This window comes from Mustela nivalis, assembly GCF_964662115.1.
Source record: "Mustela nivalis genome assembly, chromosome: X".
NCBI lineage: Eukaryota > Metazoa > Chordata > Mammalia > Carnivora > Mustelidae > Mustela > Mustela nivalis.
The window spans coordinates 18,721,259-18,741,588 of record NC_139040.1 but is presented as its reverse complement, the minus strand read 5'-3'; the positions used below and the strand labels follow the sequence as shown (position 1 = coordinate 18,741,588).

At 38.4% G+C, this 20,330-nt stretch overlaps 1 protein-coding gene across 1 annotated transcript in view; it reads right to left on the bottom strand.

Annotated features, from left to right (window-relative positions):
• IGSF1 (immunoglobulin superfamily member 1) overlaps positions 1–20,330 on the bottom strand; it is a 432,586-nt gene that overhangs the window by 232,267 nt on the left and 179,989 nt on the right. The window lies entirely within an intron of this gene.

Below are 20,330 nucleotides of genomic sequence, written 5' to 3'. Positions count from 1 at the left end.
GCTTTGTCCATGCACAGAGCCAGTAAAGAGCAGAGCCAATATTTAAGTCTAGGTCTGGCTGATTTCAGATCCTATTCACTATACCCATACTAGATACCTTAGAGATTATTTAATACAGTGATTTTAATCAAATTTATGGTGGCATAATTTATGTACGATAAACTTTATCCAGTTATAGTGTGCACTTTTATGAATTTTAACAGACATCCACTGAATCAGCACACAATTCCATCATATCCATAAGATTCCTTGTGCTGTTTCATAGGCTACCCAACCCCCACCCCAAACCCTGGCAATCACTGATACAATTTCTTTCACTATTTGTTAGTTTTTATTTTCTAGAATTGACTGTTACTGGAATCATATGTGCATGTACTCTTTTGTGTATGGCTTTTCTTACTGAGTATGCTTTTGAAATCATCCACATTGTTGCTTGTGTCTATAGTTTGTTCCTTTTTGTTGCTGAATATTTCATTGCACAAATTTGGCACATTTAAAAATATCCATTCCTCATTATCAGATGTAATGCAGTGGCTTTTAGGCTTTATTTTTTTTAATATTATTTATTTATTTTAGAGAGAGAGGGAGAGTGAGATCAAGCATGAGATGGGGGAGAGTTAGAAGGAGAAGCAGATTCCCCACTGAACAGGGAGCCCAATGCGGGACTGGTCCATGACCTGAGCCAAGGGCAGACGCTTAACCAACTGACCCATCCCGGCACCTTGGCTTTTAAACTGCAGTTCTCACAGTCCTATGGGTTCAGTAGTGTGCCTGGAACCTGTCAGTAGAAGTTAAGTTTTCTGTGTACAATTTTATTTGAAAATGGAATTCTAAAAATGAAAGAAAAAACTTTAGCAAACAACAATCTACTACTGCTCTCTAAGTTTTAGATGAGGTCAGAAGCTCAGTGTACAGTATATAAATTTCCTGTGATCATGAAACTTTCCAGAAGCAGATTTAAGCCTAAGACCCAGATATCCTGTTTCCTGGTCTCACTTTATTTTGGGCAAATCTACCGAACATGAAGAAGTCCTCTCACAGTTGACCTGATAGAGAACCAGAGACAAATCAGTAGGAGAAAAATACAATGCACAGCACACCTTATATGTGCTCCACAGCACCATGGAGCAAAGAGATAATCAGTGCATCCCTCAGACTGACTGCTGGTGACACTATGTGGTGCTACAAAAACAGGTCCTATATATGTCTGCCTCATATGTGTACTCACTAAATGAAGAGGAAAACAGATGAATAAGCCACTTGCCAAAATAACCTAATTTTCAAATAAATGCAACATTTATTCAAATTCCATCCCTTATACATTTTGTTAAGTTTATGGTATTCTTAGCCACTGAAACCATGTTTTAATACCAAGGAAAATATATTTAGAAAAAAGCCAATTTTTCATTTATTCATTCAATAAATATTAAATATTAACTTTCTACTTTCAGCCAGACACTGTGCTAGCTGCTAGGGCAAGTTTCATACTTTACACAAAAGGTTTCTTTCTATTGAAATAAACATTTCAAATTAACATTGTCAAATAGTTAAATTGATGAAATTAATAAAATTTTAGAGGAAAAAAATAGGACTTTCAGGTAGAGAGAAATTCAGAAATTAGGAAATATGTTAAGAGTACTCATTTCATGACTAAACAAACAAAAAACAGAATCAGACCTATAAATACAAAGTTCGTGTGTGTGTAGGTGTGTGTGTGTGTGTGTGTGTGTGTGTGTGTATGATTTCCAGAGGGAAAAGGGGTGAGAGATGGGCAAAATGTGTGAAGGGGAGTAGAAGATACAGGCTTCCAGTTATGGAGTGAATAAATCACAGGAATTAAAGGCACAACATAGGAATGTAGTCAATGATACAATAATGATGCACAGTGACAGATGGTGGCTATACTTGTGGTAAGTATAGCATAATGTATAGTAATGTTGAATCACTATGTTGTACACCTGAAATTAATGCAACATTGTGTTTCAACTGTACTCAAATTTAAATTTTTTAAAATACAAAATAAAATGGAAAATTTCCCACCAAAAAAAGTATTTGTTTTAATAACTCTGCCTTTGAGGGGAGAAATATTCTACTCTCTATCACAAGTTGGTTTACAGCTTAAAATGAGAATTATATTTTCGCTAATGGTGCCCCTACCATAAAATGGTAGCTCTGTCGCTAGGTGCTTTGTCTCTTTATTGACTTGCTGGTAGGGCACAGCCTACAGGCAGAGGGACATAGTGGAATCTGGAGATGGGGGCTGTGGGATTGATTCTGCTACTAACTAGATGTGTGACCTTAGCTATACCAGTCTGACCAATTTGCTCATCAATATAATAGGAAGGTTGTGTTTTGCTACCCAAAGACCTTTCCAATTCTAACATTCTGCATCTAGGTGTTATTTTTTATTTTCTTTCTTGTATCAAAAAATAGAATCATATTACCAATTTACTCTGCAGCTTGCTTTTTCCACTTGGCAATATATCATGGACATTCCTCCAGATCAATATATATAGATCTATCTGCCTGACTTTTAAATGTTAGCTTTGACTGAAGAAGTAGGCATACATAGTAGCTAGTTAACATGAGTATGGTCCTTCCAGCAGCAACATTCTGTTCTTAGGTATCTAAATCCCAAAGGTCATCTAATTCAGCATTGATATTAATTCATTTTAAATATAAAATGAACTCCATCTGGATGTTGGGAAAGGAAATCAATTCTGGATTGTTAAAAGCTCCTAAGGTGGAATATCACTTCTTCACTTGATCAATCACAGGCACTATGAGAAACATTCCACTGTGCATCCCACATGCCAAGCAGCTGGATAGTGAAGATTACCTTGTTTCAGCCTGGAAAACAAACAAATAAAGATTGGTTTGAAACAAAGGTAACTCTGCTAGAAATTGAAGAGAAATTATAAACTGAAAAACAAGTTCCAAATAATATTTTCCAATGGGGATTTAAGAAAAAGATACCGTGTCCCATTCATAGGATTTGGGATTTCTATTTGAGGAAAGATAGTAGAGTATAACTATTTAGAGTACAAGCCCTGGAGTCAAACTCGTTGGTTTCAGATCTACATTCTGCCACTTTGTTCGAATCAGTTTCTACCCTTCAATCCCTTTACCTAAATGGACTAATAGTAGGACCTACTATTATGTTCAGCATTTGATCATGTAGGCAGAAACCACTCTAGTTATTTCAAGCAGGGATGGATTTAACAAAGAGAATTAGAGACCTACAAAGCCTTTGGAAGGGCTGTGAGAGAGAACATTGGTAAGGGAACATTGCCAACAACCTCAAACTGTTGGAGGAATTGCAAAAATCTTGGGAAGCTTTAGGGGCATGAGGGAACTGCAACTAACGACCACACCGAAGTTAATGTTTCACAGTAGAATGCTCAGAAGCCACCTAAATCTTTGTTTGGTAGCTAAACACAATGTCAGGAGGACCAATGGTAGTATCTACTTTTCTTATGCTTGCCTAGCTTTCTGTGAGTACCTTTTATGGGTGAAATCCAAAACTGAATGTTACTGTCAAGAGAGTGTGGGAAATGTAGTTTCTAAGTTTTACAATAGGGATGAGAGCTGAAAAAGATGGGGATAGTTTGGTGGGCACCTGGGAGCTCAGTGGCTAAGTGTGTTCCATTGGCTCAGGTTATGTTCTTGGGGTCCTGGAATCAAGCCCCGAGTTGGGCTGCTCAATGCTCCTACTCAGTAGGGAGTATGCTTCTCCCACCCCCTCTGCCCTCACCTCCACTCGTGCTCTCTCTGTCCCACTCTCCCTCTCTCTCTCAAATAAATAAATAAAACCTTAATAAAGAAAAGATTGGGTGGTTTTGGATATCACTTCATAGCTAGGTCATGAAAATTGTATGACTCTGGGGCACCTGGGTGACTTAGTTTGTTGAGTGTCCAGCTCTTAATTGAACCTCAGGTCATGATCTTGGGGTCATGGAATCGAGCCCCAGGTCAGGCTTATGCTCACTGGGGAGTCTACTTGAGGTTCTCTCCCTTTCTCTCTGCCCCTCACCCCTCAAATAAATAAATAAATAAATAATTGCTTTTTAAAAGAATTGTATGACTCAATTCATATAAAGCACTTAGAAAATTGCCTATCCTATACTATAGTTAAAGAACAATAAATATTAGCTGTCATCATAATGTCTGGATCATATAACCCTATGATGCCAGGAATTAAAGTGCCTACTTGCTTTTTCAATGGTGCATTCCAACACTACTCCTTCACCTGTGCATGCTAACATCCATCCATACATCATTAATTCAATACATATTTGTGGAACACGTACTATACAACAGGTACCATGCTATTCTCATGGATGCAGTGGTGGGAAAAACATATTTGTTCCCTCCCCTCAAAGAACTCACTCTCTGAGTGGAAAGAAAGACAGGAACACCACCAAAATTACTGCATGAATTTATATCTTTTTAGTTCTTAAGTTTATAAAGCACTTTACACACCTTATAATTTATCTTATTCTTTTTTTTTAAAGATTTTATTTATTTATTTGACAGACGGAGATCACAAGTAGGCAGAGAGGCAGGCAGAGAGAAAGAGAGGAGGAAGCAGGCTCTCCGCGGAGCAGACAGCCCGATGCGGGGCTCGATCCCAGGACCCTGGGATCATGACCTGAGCCGAAGGCAGAGGCTTTAACCCACTGAGCCACCCAGGCGCCCCTAATTTATCTTATTCTTGAATGTATATTAGTTCATATTACCTTCTAAGTTTTTTAAAGATTTATTTATTTATATAATTTAGAGAAAGTGAGAGAGAGCAGAAGGAGAGGGAGATAGAATCTCAAGCAGACTCCCCACTGAGCGCAGAGCCCCTCATGGGACTCAATCTCACCATCTGTGAGATTGTGAGGTCATGAGATCATGACCTGAGCTGAAACCAAAAGCTAGATGCTTAATCAAGCCACCCAGGCGAATCTCATATCATCTTCTAAATTTAATGAGACAAGCAAATAGATGTTATAATTAATATTATGAGATTGATTTTTACAAATAAAAAGATTTAGTGTCTCTAATGTTCTCAAGGTCAACAGTGTGACAAGAGTAGGACTAGAATATAATTCAAGATTTATCGTGGTGATCATTTCATAGTACATACAATATCAAATCATTATGTTGTCACCTGAAACTAAAATAATGTTATATGTCAATTATACCTCAATAAAAAATTTAATTTAGTTTTTTGAAAAAAACACAATTCCTCTGACACCTAGATGTTCTTTTTGATAGGTACCTGATGGGTTCAAGTAGTCCTTAGAAAAGAGGAGTAGAAGGAAGGCAAGACTGTTGCTGAGCAAAGAAAAAATACTATGCTTTCAGACTGTCTAGGGTAAAAATCTGACCTTGGCATTTACTAGGTATATGACCTTGGGCAACTTCCTGCCTCAGTTTCCTCATCTATAACAGGAAAAGAATAATAAGCCTGACGTCATAGAGTTGTTAAGAGGATTAATTCAGTTGGTTTCTATAAAATTCCAAGAACAATGGTTGGGAATAATAAGCTCTCAGTAAACATTACCTATATTTTATTATTATTATAGAGTTACGAGTAACATTACTGAAATCTCAGCAGACTCAAACGTAGTTGGTGCTCATCTCACTGTATGCCTTTTCTCTCTCCTCTTTCTTTTCCCACCAGGAATACACAGTAATTTTTTCTGGTTAAATGTGTACAGCAGGTTAAGCACTTTTTCAGTACAATATCATGATGGGAGTCAGAAAAACACATGACTGGGCATCAGGAAGTCTGGATTCTAGCTTGAGTTCCACCATTAATGAGCTATGAAACTCTGGGTAAATCACTTAACCTCTCTGGACTGCATATGTCAAACAAGGGGAAAATATGTTCCTTAATCTACCTCAGAATGGTTGAAAGAGCAAATGAGATCATAGATGTTAGATGTTACAAAGTTAAAAGCACATCACAAAAGCTTCATGATGGGATTTTCATTATCTTCAATGTTAGCCTTTACATCTTCTTCTCACTTACCTGTGACAACCACTCACTTACTGAATTGCATTGGTTTTTTCCTTTAAAATATCTTTTTAAAAATTTAATTTAATTTCGTGTGTGTGTGTTCCAAAATTCATTGTTCACCACACCCAGTGCTCCATGCAATATGTGCCCTCCTCAGTACCCACCACCAGGCTCACCCAACCCCCTACCCCCATCCTCTCCAAAACCCTCAGTTTGTTTCTCAGAGTCCACAGTCTCTCATGGTTTGTCTTCCCCTCTGATTTTCCCCAACTCACTTCTCCTCTCCATCTCCCAATATCTTTCAAATCCATCCCCTTTTATTTGTCCTCAGTGCTTACGTCTTAGTTCATGGGCTCATCAACCCTTACCAGAATGACTGTAACAAGCTCCTATTTTTCTCTATTCCAATCTTATCTCTTGTTAAACTAGCCACCCAGTCAATGTCTCCAGAGTGACTTTTCTAAAGGAAAAATCTCTTCATGTTAATCCCCTCTTTATAATTGCACTCCAAGATTAGGAATAGGTTCCCTACTGCCTATAGAATATACAACATTACTCAGGGCCCCTGTTAACCTCTCCATCCTCATTGTCTATTTCATCTCCATAGACCCTATACTCCAGGGAAACAATAGTTTCTTTCTCTAAAATTTTTATGCATCTATGTTACTGTATGTGCTGTTCTTCCTGCCTGCGGTGTCTGGCAATATTTCACTCATTCTCCAAGGGCCAGACCTACAGTCATTGCCTCAGTGAAGCCCTCCCCAGAGTTTATCTTATTCTGTTTAACCCTGGATGGTGACTTAATTCCATTTCTTTCACTTAATAATATTTTACTCAAGCACAAATTTAATGCCTTTCATCTTATTTTATGGTTAGTCATTTTGGAATGTTTATTCCCAATTAGTTCACAAGATTACAGAGAGCAGGAAGTCTGTTTTATCTCTATCTCCACAACATAGTTTCTGGCACAGAATATACACACATTAAGAATTGGTTAAATAAATATGTGCTAAACAAATACTTCTTAGACCATTTGTAGTAAGGAAAAACTATCTTTTAAATTTCCCTGTTGTTACAGACTGACATTTTATAAAATATGATAAAAATGTCACAGCAATGTCAAATCACTTTAAAAATTACTGAATGTTTACTCTCAATTCTGTTCTTGACTCCTTGCAAACATTTTAAGTAGCACTCAACTGGACTATTTGCAAAGATGGGTCATTCCTAGCTCCTAGAATCTTAATACCTAAGTTGAAAAACTTAAGAATACATGTAAAAATAATAAACAAATCATCATATATTCAGAGCACAACTAAGCAAGAAATCAATAGAATAAAGCTATTGTAATTAGATACATGCACAGATAAAGTAAATCAATGAAGCAGTGAATGAGAGGATGCAGTATTATATTTAGACAGCAAGAGTTTCTATAGAAATTCAAAACTAATGTAGGAAATTTTAGGAAAAAGCAAGATTTACAGAAACTTCAAAACAAAGATGGCTGGGGTGGGCTGGGAGATATCAGGGAAACAAAGATGGAGAGGAAAGTTCCAAATTCTGTTTACAAAATTGTATTTACTTGAGTTCTTAATTGAAAGTTTTTATAGAGTCTCAATACATTGTGGCCACTCCTCCTTCCCCATTCATTCAGTGCCTTCTTATGTCACTGTGCTAAGAACCCTCCCAAGAAACACAGGACTCTGAGTAATCACCCTAGAGGTGAATCTACTACACTTTGGTAACATAAAAGCAGAAGTGGAGTTGATGGTGTTAGTCAAAAGTTGTACAGTGTCACTAATGAACTATTGGAATTAGTAGACAAAAGATACTTGTATTTTAATGACTTAGAAATAACATTCCCAAATGAATACACAGCTTCAATTCAGTAGTGAGATTTAATTGCCTTTTAGAGACTTGGTCTCCAAAGTCTCTTCAGTGAAATCACTTCTTTGGAACCATAATGAATAAACTCAGAAGGTATAATCAGATAATGTTTAATATTCTTCCCTACTCTTGTTCATATTTTGAACCATTTGGAGTCCTGGAATCTAAAATGTTGAGTAGAATCAAGACACAATCCATTGTAAGGAAAGTAAAGAACATATATCTTGGCAAGAAGGAAGGAAGCCACATTTGTCTCTTGAAACAAACCAACATATACCTGTGAAATAGTCACTTTTTTTTTTAAAGATTTTATTTATCTATTTGACAAGAGATCACATTAGGAGAGAGGAAGGGAAGAGATCACAGAGAGAGAGGAAGGGAAGCAGGCCCCCTGTTGAGCAGAGAGCCCGATGCGGGGCTCGATCCCAGGACCCTGAGACCATGACCCGAGCCAAAGGCAGCGGCTTAACCCACTGAGCCACCCAGGCGCCCCAAATAGTCACTTTTGATATACATCTCAAGATACACCTGTAAGTCACTCCCCTTGAAAGACTCCAGTACTTCAGTGAGCTGTTGATTGTGCAACATATAAGGGACTATATCAACACAACTCTTAGAGACCTTAGTGGTTTTGTTTTTGTTTTTGTGACCTTCCCCCCCCCTTGATATCCAAGTGAATAAAATTAATTTGTTTTCAAAAATATTGTAAGTTCCTCCCATGTGTCAGAAACTGAGGATCCTTCTGGAGTTAAAGAAATAAAATGCATAGAGTTGAGGGTCCATATCTGGGCTCTCTACTCTGTTCCACTGGTGTATGTGTCTGTTTTTATGCCAGTACCATGCTGTCTTGGTGATCACAGCTTTGTAGTAAAGCTTGAAATCAGGTAAAGTGATGCCCCCCATTTTATTTTTGTTTTTCAACATTTCCTTAGCGATTCGGGGTCTCTTCTGATTCCATACAAATTTTAGGATTATTTGCTCCAGCTTTTTGAAGAATACCAGTGGTATTTTGATCGGAATAGCATTAAAAGTATAGATTGCTCTAGGCAGTATAGATATTTTAACAATGTTTATTCTTCCAATCCAAGAGCATGGAATGGCCTTCCATCTTTTTGTGTCTTCTTCAATTTCTTTCATGAGTGTTCTGTAGTTCCTTGAGTACAGATCCTTTACCTCTTTGTTTAGGTTTATTCCCAGGTATCTTATGGTTCTTGGTGCTATAGTAAATAGAATCGATTCTCTAATTTCCCTTTCTGTATTTTCATTGTTAGTGTATAAGAAAGCCACTGATTTCTGTACATTGACTTTGTATCTTGCCACATTGCTGAATTGCTGTATGAGTTCTAGTAGTTTGGGGGTGGACTCTTTTGGGTTTTCCATATAAAGAATCATGTCACATTTTGAGGAACCTCCATGCTGTTTTCCAGAGTGGCTGCACCAGCTTGCATTCCCACCAACAATGTAGGAGGGTTCCCCTTTCTCCACATCCTCGCCAGCATCTGTCATTTCCTGACTTATTGATTTTAGCCATTCTGACTGGTGTGACGTGATATCTCATTGTGGTTTTGATTTGTATTTCCCTGATGCCGAGTGATATGGAGCACTTTTTCATGTGTCTGTTGGCCATCTGGATGTCTTCTTTACAGAAATGTCTGTTCATGTCCTCTGCCCATTTCTTGATTGGATTATTTGTTCTTTGGGTGTTGAGTTTGCTAAGTTCTTTATAGATTCTGGACACTAGTCCTTTATCTGATATGTCGTTTGCAAATATCTTCTCCCATTCTGTCAGTTGTCTTTTGATTTTGTTAACTGTTTCCTTTGCTGTGCAAAAGCTTTTGATCTTGATGAAATCCCAATAGTTCATTTTTTCCCTTGCTTCCCTTGCCTTTTGCGTTGTTCCTAGGAAGATGTTGCTGCGGCAGAGGTCGAAGAGGTTGCTAATAGAACTGCCCTATGACCCAGCAATTGCACTATTGGGTATTTACCCTAAAGATACAAATGTAGTGATCCAAAGGGGCACATGCACCCGAATGTTTATAGCAGCAATGTCCACAATAGCCAAACTATGGAAAGAACCTAGATGTCCATCAACAGATGAATGGATCAAGAAGATGTGGTATATATACACAATGGAATACTATGCAGCCATCAAAAGAAATGAAATCTTGCCATTTGCGACAACATGGATGGAACTAGAGCAAATCATGCTTAGTGAAATAAGTCAAGCAGAGAAAGACAACTATCATATGATCTCCCTGATATGAGGAAGTGGTGATGCAACATGGAGACTTAAGTGGGTAGGAGAAGAATAAATGAAACAAGATGGGATTGGGAGGGAGACAAACCATAAGTGACTCTTAATCTCACAAAACAAACTGAGGGTTGCTGGGGGGAGGGGGTTTGGGAGAAGAGGGTGGGATTATGGACATTGGGGAGGGTATGTGCTTTGGTGAGTGCTGTGAAGTGTGTAAACCTGGTGATTCACAGACCTGTACCCCTGGGGATAAAAATATATGTTTATAAAAAATAAAAATTAAAAAAAAAAAAAGAATCATGTCATCTGCAAAGAGAGAGAGTTTGACTTCTTCATTACCAATTTGGATACCTTTTATTTCCCTTTGTTGTCTGATTGCTGTTGCTAGGATTTCTAATACTATGTTGAACAAGAGTGGTGAGAGTGGGCATCCTTGAAAAAATATACAGTGGAAAAAAGACAGTCCCTTCAATAAATGGTGCTGGGAAAACTGGGCAGCTATATGTAGAAGAATGAAACTCGACCATTCTCTTACACCGTACACAAAGATAAACTCAAAATGGATAAAATATCTCAATGTGAGACAGGAATCCATCAAAATCCTAGAGGAGAACATAGGCAGTAATCTCTTCGATATCAGCCCCAGCAACTTCTTTCAAGATATGTCTCCAAAGGCAAAGGAAACAAAAGTGAAGATAAACTTTTGGGACTTCATCAAAATCAAAAGCTTCTGCACAGCAAAGGAAACAGTCAAGAAAACAAAGAGGCAACCCACGGAATGGGAGAAGATATTTGCAAATGACAGTACAGACAAAAGGTTGATATCCAGGATCTATAATGAACTCCTCAAACTCAACACACACAAAACAGACAGTCATATCAAAAAATAGGCAGAAGATATGGACAGACACTTCTCCAATGAAGACATACAAATGGCTATCAGACACATGAAAAAATGTTCATCATCACTAGCCATCAGGGAGATTCAAATTAAAACTACATTGAGATATCACCTTACACCAGTTAGAATGGCCAAAATTAGCAAGACAGGAAACAACATGTGTTGGAGAGGATGTTGAGAAAGGGGAACCCTCTTCCACTGTTGGTGGGAATGCAAGTTGGTGCAGCCTCTTTGGAGAACAGTGTGGAGATTCCTCAAGAAATTAAAAATAGAACTTCCCTATGACCTTGCAATTGCACTCCTGGGTATTTACCCCAAAGATACAGATGTAGTGAAAAGAAGGGCCATCTGTACCCCAATGTTTATAGCAGCAATGTCCATGGTCGCCAGACTGTGGAAAGAACCAAGATGCCCTTCAACGGACAAATGGATAAGGAAGATGTGGTCCATATACACTATGGAGTATTATGCCTCCATCAGAAAGGACAAATACCCAACTTTTGTAGCAACATGGACTGGACTGGAAGAGATTATGCTGAGTGAAAGAAGTCAAGCAGAGAGAGTCAATTATCATATGGTTTCACTTATTTGTGGAGCACAACAAATAGCATGGAGGACAAGGGGAGATGGAGAAGGGAGTTGAGGGAAATTGGAAGGGGAGATGAACCATGAGAGACTATGGACTCTGAAAAACAATCTGAGGGGTTTGAAGTGGTGGGGGAGTGGGAGGTCGGGGTACCAGGTGGTGGCTATTATAGAGGGCACGGATTGCATGGAGCACTGGGTGTGGTGAAAAAATAATGATCCTGTTATGCTGAAAATAAATAAATAAAAAGAAAAATTAAAAAGAAAAGAATGAATGAAAATGCAAATTATGTCTCCAGAGGGCACACACTATAATCTGACAATATTGCCTTTTTTCTCTCCTCATTCACTGAATTATTTTCTACTCTCTAGAAAAAAAGACAACCAACATGGCCATATTGCCATGGGAGTTACTTCCCAAGTGAAGCCTTATTTAAAAATAATAATATCTAGGAGCCCCTGGATGTCTCAGTGGGTTAAGCCTCTGCCTTCGTCTCAGGTCATGATCTCAGGGTCCTGGGATCAAGCCCCACATTGGGGGCTCTCTCCTCAGCGGGAAGCCTGCTTCTCCCACTCTCTCTGCCTGCTTCTCTGCCTACTTGTGATCTCTCTCTCTGTCAAATAAATAAAACCTTTTTAAAAATAGCTAATATGTATATTGCACAAAAAACCTTTGAGATAGATACCATAATTTTTCCAATCCTACAGTTAAGGAGACTGAGGTATAAACAAGTTAAGGAAACTGCCAATGTTACACAGTTAATCAGTGGTGGATTCAGTATTCAAACTTGGATCCAGAACTCAAGTTGTTAACCACCATTTTACAGTGTCTTTTATGGATAATAGAAACTCCTGTCTATAATTACTACCCATACCATTAAGTATATTTTGAGCTTCTGGGAGTTATCTGAAAAGCCCAGTGTAGGGGCCTCGTTGGCCAGAGAGAGCCATTTTGTTGTGGGCTTGGGTTGACCCTGCCCCTCCCAGAGGAACTCACTTGCAAACCCCGGATATAAGGGCGGGCCAGGCTGGATGGAGACATCCAATCAGTGGGGCATGCATATATTTGCTATGGTGAATTGGAATTCAATTGCCCAACCGACTGAGCAACTGAGCGTGACTGTGCAGTTTTCCCTGTGTGTTGCAGTCTCATTGGTCACCTGTGTGTGGGCCAGGCTCAACCACCTCTATAAAGGTTAGTCTGTGAGGCTGGGTGTAGTAGTAATAGTAGGAGTAGTCATAGATGTGGTGGTGGGAAGGGGCATTGTGGGGAGTGGCGCTGCCACCAGTGGCCTCGTTGTCGGGGTCGTAGTCGTCAGGAGCAGCGCGGTTGGGAAGCTTAGTAGTTGGAGTAACAGTCATAGGGGAACGGCCTCGTCCGGGGAGCCTTGATCCTTTGATCACGGACCCTAACACCCAGAAATAAAAGGAAAATGCTCCAAGCATTCCTTAATTTTAGTATTAAAAATAGAATTAGTCTTGCATAGTAGGTGAAACCAAGACAGATTTCTTTGGGAAGTCCATTTGAAAGAAGGCCTTGGAGTGTGCCACAAATATTTCTGAAAGATCAAAAACCCATGAATATATATATGAGTATCTCCACGTGTGTCTAGATGATTTAGGAAGATTTGGGACAGCGCAGAGTAAAACACTGAATTAAAAAAATATATATATAGTCAGTCTGGTGAGATTTACTCAAGTCATGTAGCACAAAAATGTGTTCTTTGTTTTCCAGCTATTTGTATTGACATTTGTTTGAGATTGTTAGGACTATAAGATGGTGAGGATTGTAAATCAAAATAAAGCTTCATGATTAAACGTGCTGTCATTCTAGTGTGAAGATTTAGTGCCCTTTGAAAAAGTTGGTGCCCTGAAAATCCCATTCTTGTAATGCTATTAGAAAATTATGGTTGTGGTGTCACCATTGCATAAAAACAAGATCCCCTGACGTCTGCCTCACCCTCATAACTCTACTCCAAGAAGACTTCTCCTTTCAGATTCATTCTGTTTTCCAATCCCAATTCTGGGAGAATATAGAACAAAAAGGAGCCTTCTAATTCTCATTAGAGGTAGTCAGGGGCCTCCTAGAATCACTGTAATAAGTGAACAGTTGTAGTTAGAAGCTTAGCAGCAGCAAAGTATTTTTTCAGTTCGTCTGCACTTGGCTCTGATTTCTATTTGGCGCCCCCTCATCCTGTACTAGGTTCTACTGAGGATCCTGTTACAAAGTCTTACTCTTCTTTCTGAATTACTTGTCTTGTACCTTCTGAGATCAGGAGTCTGTTTTAGAAAAAGGATCTGAAGAGATTACCTAGATAGTAAGCCTGAATGACCCCTCTTGCTGATCAGCTAGCTCCTAAGACAAACCCTCCTACCCACAGCCTGCACTCACCAAGGCTTGATGCCTGTCTCATGAGTCTGAAACTAGATCCTCCTATAAATGCCCTAAATTCTGATTTGTGGCTAGTACGTGATGGGAGTCTTATAGGCAATCCAGAAAGTATCTTGACCTTATTAATGATCTGGTCTGTGATAGCATTCATACTTGACAGAATTAAATCAGACAAAGTAAATAAGAATTTGGATGAAAAATGAAGTATAAAAACACTTTTATTTTCAGGTTCCAGTATAATATCCATTTTTTAAAAGATTTTATTTATTTATTTGATAGAGATAAAGCACCAGTAGAGGAGCAGAAGGCACAGAGAGAGGGAGAGAAGCAGGCTACTCACTGAGCAGTGAGTCTGATGCGGAGCTCAATCCCAGCACCCTGGGATCATGACCTGAGCTGAAGGCAGATGCTTAATGACTGAGCCACCTAGGTGCCCCTCAGTATAATACTCATTTTCTCTCTTTACTATAATACCATCCCTCCATGCAAAGAGCAAATTGTAGGGCTAAAAAAATATAAGACATTAAAGTTCATTTCTGAGCAATAGGCAATCAGCAACACTAAATACTGTGAGATACTGTTTCTCACCATGGGCTTTTTACTCTCAAACATTCACTTCCTCCAGCCAATTCAGTGTAGTCTCAGTTACGACACTGAAGACAGAAGAGCCAAGTAACTGGCCTTGATTCATTCAACAGACCATATTGAACCCATATATTATGGGTTTACATCAGGCGCTATGTGAGGTGATAAAAATAAGACAATACATGGGACAATCAGGGCTTTTTCCCTCTAAAAATTGAAAATTCAGTAAGGGAGCATATATTGAATAATTACACAAATATATGAAATTTCTTTTAGGCTGAGATATTAGGGATGACTAGAAGTTCACCAGTCAAAGAGGGTAAGAATATTTCCAACAGAGAGAACACAATGTGCAAAAGCTCTGAGGTCAGAATGAGCTCAGAGTACTTCATGAAGACTATATGGTTGGAACATGGTAAGCACAAGAAGAGACAGTGCGAGATAAGGTTAGGGTCAGATCATTTAGAGTCTTGTAGGTCATGGTAAATAGGTTAGATTTTATTCCAAGGCTAATTGGAAGCCCTAGCATGGTTTTAAGCATGGGAAAGATATAGTCATAATGATGTATGTTTGTAAAAGATTTCTCTGGCTGCTGTGTGGAAAACACACCATATAGAGGCAAGGATAGAAGTAGGGAGGCCTGTTAGAGGATGGTGGCTCTGACTAGATAAATCTGGCAATGAATATAGAGATTTATAAGTAGATTTAAAATATATTCAGAAGGAGGAGTCAATAGGACTCAGTGATTGATTGGATATATGGGGTAAGGAAGAAATGAGAGTGAACTGCCCATAGTTTTATGTCATGGATATGAACCAGCTAAAAAAAAAAAATCTCAGTCTAATATCCATAGCAGGAAAAAACAATTAACAATTTAGTGATTTAAGTCTAATTATATTTGAGAAGTAAATTGTCATGTTTTCTTTAAGGGTGGGAGTTTCAAAGCATATTCAGGTGGAGTCCAACTCCCATCATTCTATAGATGAGGGAATTAAGACTTGCAATGGACTGCACTACTGTGCAAATTAACCCTGTGATGTGTATGACTGTTTTATCTCCCAAATTACATAAACTTCCAAACAGTATCTTTTCTTTTGTATCTTTTCCTTATATCACCTGACATAGGACTGAGGACACAGCAGACCCTCAATAAATGTTCCTCAGATTAAAATAACTTGAATTTCTTCTTTCTCAGCAGAGAGAAGAAAATGGATATTTTTGTTACTGGTAATGGCAGTGAAGTGACAGAATTCATCCTGGTGGGTTTGCCTAATCATCCAAAATCCCAGATTGCCTTTTATTTCACCATGGTAGCAGTCTACCTAATCATTTGGTGGGTAACAGTCTTATCATTGTCATGGTTAGAGTTGATGGCCAGCTTCACACCCCTATGTATTTTTTCCTAAGCAATCTGTCCTTCCTTGTTATCTGCTACTCCAGCAATTCGATGCCTTTTTTGTTGTTTAGTGGTTTAAAAGACTACCCCACTATTTCCTGTACTAGCTGTTATGTTCAGATGACCATTGCTCTATTTCTGGGGATGACAGAGTGTCTGTTGCTTTCTGTCATGACTTATTGTCTGTTGCTTTCTGTCACGACTTATGAGATATTTATTGCAATCTGTAAACCCCTGCATTTCACCATCATTATAAACAACTAGGTCTGCATATAGCTGGCTATGGTGACCTGGGCCAGTGTCTTCCTTTCAGCCATAATACCGATCATTGCAATTCCTGCCTGTTTTTGTGAACACAGTGTCATCAGTCATTTTACCTGTGAGGTCCAGGCCCTGTTGAAACTCAACTGCTCAGACAGCCCAGTCAAATTTATTCTGGATAAGGATCAACTCTGCAGAGGCCAAGCTCAAAACTTCTCCACCTGTGAATCCCACCTGACTGTTGTCACCATATTTTATGGAACAGCCATCTACATGTACCTGAAACCTCAGTCAAGGAAATTCCAGGACCAGGGTAAATTCATCTCTGCATTTTTTACATGGCAACCCCTGTGTTGAGCCCTTTCATTTACACCTTGAGGAATAAAGATGTGAAAGATGCTCTAAGAAAAGTGATGAGGAAGAAAGAATCCTAAAAAGGAAATGACTATCCCAAGGAGTTTTGTCTAAGCTAGAACTTGACATGGACTTGTACAAATAACAAGGTATATAAACACTAAACAATATTTTTGTAAGGTCATTCGTTTCAAACACATTTTTTTCTATTTCCAATAGGCATGTTAAGAACATCCTGCCACTGAAAAAGGCATGTTAAACATTTACTGTGCTATCCATTTAAGTAATAAAATACAGGACAGTGTTGTGGGAGAGTTTATAAAACAAAATAATAATTAGTATGTTTTAGTCCTATGTAGTTTCACATTGTTTTACTGAATGAGAAATATTGGTGCTCACTTCGGCAGCACCTATACTGAATGAGAAATATTGTAATATTCTAAGATTCTCTTTTATACAGGATAAAGTTGCAAAATGGACAATTCTTCTCTCAGTGCTTTTTGTAGGAGGTGTATCATTATCTAAGATTCAGAGTGACAAATTGTGAGTGGGTAGAGAGGAAAATTACTGAACTTTCACATAGAAGGTCTTCTGATGAAGCAAGAAGCCCTTGAAGACTGTACAGATACTGAGGGCCAAAAATGACAACCTATGGAAATTACAATTACATGTCTTGTTAAGTAGATAAGGGCCCCATTTTCTCTGTCAACCTACCCTACTCCTGAATAATTACATGCAGCTTCCAAAGTGGACCTCACATACAGCAAATTTAGCTTCTTTAAAACTCTGTTAGAAACAAGCAAATGTGTACTATATTTCTGGATTGTAAAAATTGTAGTGTTTATTGTTTTTAAATACAAGGGCAGGTAGAGAGAAAAGGAAAAATCACCTATCATCCCCACACTCAATAGGACTTGCATGGGTTTTAGAATCCAGCAGAATGTATTTAAGTCTGCCACTCACAGCTGTGTGGGATTTCGTTAGCTCCTTTCCATCTCCCAGCTTCAGTGTTCTCATCTGTGGAATGGGGGTTATAAGAGTGCCTACCCCACAAAACTGTTTTGAGAAGGAAATGAGATCATGCCTATTAAGCTTCTATCATAATGCTGGCATGTGGTGGACACTGAATACATGTCAGCCAAAAAAGATAAAAACTGTCAGTCCACTCTCTAACCCCCATATCCATTGTATGAGTGTTCATTTGCTTAGATCGGTACCAATAATAACTGTATCATTTTAGAATAATTCATGGTAATATGACAGACTGAAAAAAAATAAGTTCTCACTGTTGTCATAATGTGAATTTATCTTATTAGAGATGAGGCTAAATGTTTCCCATGTTCATTGGCCATCTGTATTTTGAGTCAGGGTCTTGTCATTGGGTCAAAATGACGGTGAACCAGTCTAATTTTGGAAACAGAAAATGCTGCAGTCTGCTACTTGTGGCTAATAAAAAGCCCCCCAAATCATTTCAACATTGATTGACTCCACCAGTTTCCAGATACATCCTGACAGGCAGATCCCCAGTTTGATTCATTCTATTTCAGTCAGTAAGCAAGTGATAAATGCCTAATCAGTCAACAACACAAGCTGACAGAAGGCAATTGTAAACGAAAATAAAAATAATAATAGTGTGGTAACCCCAACAGAGAAGTCTTTAGAAAGGGAATCTATGGTGTTTTGCAAATTTTTTGGTAACATTTTGTAACATTACTGATTTAACCTTGAACAAATTCTTCTCTAAATTTTATTTCTGGTGTTTCTAATGATTTTCATTTAACCTAAAGCACTCCTGAAACAAAAGGGAAGGTACTAGTAACTAACTAACAAAACATGGTGAGCAGATAAAGTCAAACCCTAGAGGGGAGAAACAAACGTGATTCCTCAAAAGGAGGGAAAAAAGGGAGCAAAACTGACTTAATAATTATTGGAGTTTGATCATTTTCATTAGGGACTAAGAAGAGGTATAGAAGAACAAGCAATGAAATGTGACTTTTGCCGACAGAGAGAAATTTATTGGGGTGAGACCTTTTTTAGCTGCAAGAGAAAATTAGACAGGTGAACTAATATCTTCCCTTTTGATTACCTCAGGAAGAAGTTAGACAGGGTTCTCTCTAGAGAGAAATATGGTACATCTGGAAGTGTAGAGTAAGGTGCAAGAAGATTTCTGACACGAAGTCAAGACTGAAGGAATAGAAAATGCAAGAGATTATAAGAACTAATCAGCTACAGATGTGTGCATAAGGTGCTTTTCTATTAAATGTGTATTGTGAACATTGTCTTCTTCAAATCTCCCTTGTATTTATTACTAAGTAAACATGTTTGAGTTATAATAAACAGGAAATGCTTCGGAACTACCTATGCCTTTGGAAATCTTTCAATTTCTTATCTCTGCCAAGCAGCACTTATGACCTGCAGCTGATAATGGGCAACTCTGCCTCCCCACACACCATCTTCTCATGAAGATGCCAATATCACAAGGCAACACCTTAGAAGTTTGAACTGACCCCTTAATAATTGGCATAACTGAGAAAGGAGCTTCATGCTGTGTAGTGGCAGAGCAGAGTTAAGAAAGTGCACTTGAGAGCCCATCTGGAAGTGTTCAAAAGAAAGAAATTTAAAATTTTTGAAAAGTTAAGAATATATCATTGAGTTTTTTTTTGACTTTTTAAAAAATTTATGTATTTTTTTCAGCGTAACAGTATTCATTGTTTTTGCACCACACCCAGTGCTCCATGCAATCCGTGCCCTCTCCATTACCCACCACCTGGTTCCCCCAACCTCCCACCCCCCGCCCCTTCAAAACCCTCAGATTATTTTTCAGAGTCCATAGTCTCTCATGGTTCACCTCCCCTTCCAATTTCCCTCAACTCCCTTCTCCTCTCCATCTCCCCTTGTCCTCCATGCTATTTGTTATGCTCCACAAATAAGTGAAACCATATGATAATTGACTCTCTCTGCTTGACTTATTTCACTCAGCATAATCTCTTCCAGTCCCGTCCATGTTGCTACAAAAGTTGGGTATTCGTCCTTTCTGATGGAGGCATAATACTCCTTTGTGTATATGGACCACATCTTCCTTATCCATTCATCCGTTGAAGAGCATCTTGGTTCTTTCCACAGCTGGCGACCATGGCCATTGCTGCTATAAACATTGGGGTACAGATGGCCCTTCTTTTCACGACATATATCATTGAGTTTTGAGTGAATTTGTCAACACCAGTACTAAGTAATAAGAAAATGAAGTTAATTATCTGCAGAGTGCTCCTTGAGTTTCTACAAGTCAAGAAAGCAGAGCTTTAAATCTTCTACATTCATCATATGGAAAGGAGCACACAGAAAATTGTTCATTTATTCCTGCAATATTTTTGTTGTTATTTTGGTTAAAATAGTCACCAGATAAAGTTTTTCACTAACATATTTGAGTCAAAGGCCCTGTATACCAGTATTTGCCAACCCACATATACATAAAGAGAAACACACAGAGACTTTATTGTTAGAAAGAACTCATTTGAATTCAGACTTCTGAGATTTAAAAGATCACTTCTTAGGGGTGCCTGCTGGGCTCAATCAGTAAAGCATGTGAGTCTTGACTTTGGAGTTGTGAGTTCAAATCTCATGTTAGGTATGGAGCCTACTTAAATTAAAAATAAAGTAAAAGACCACTTTTTAGCTGTGCAACCTTGGGCACGTTCCTTTAAC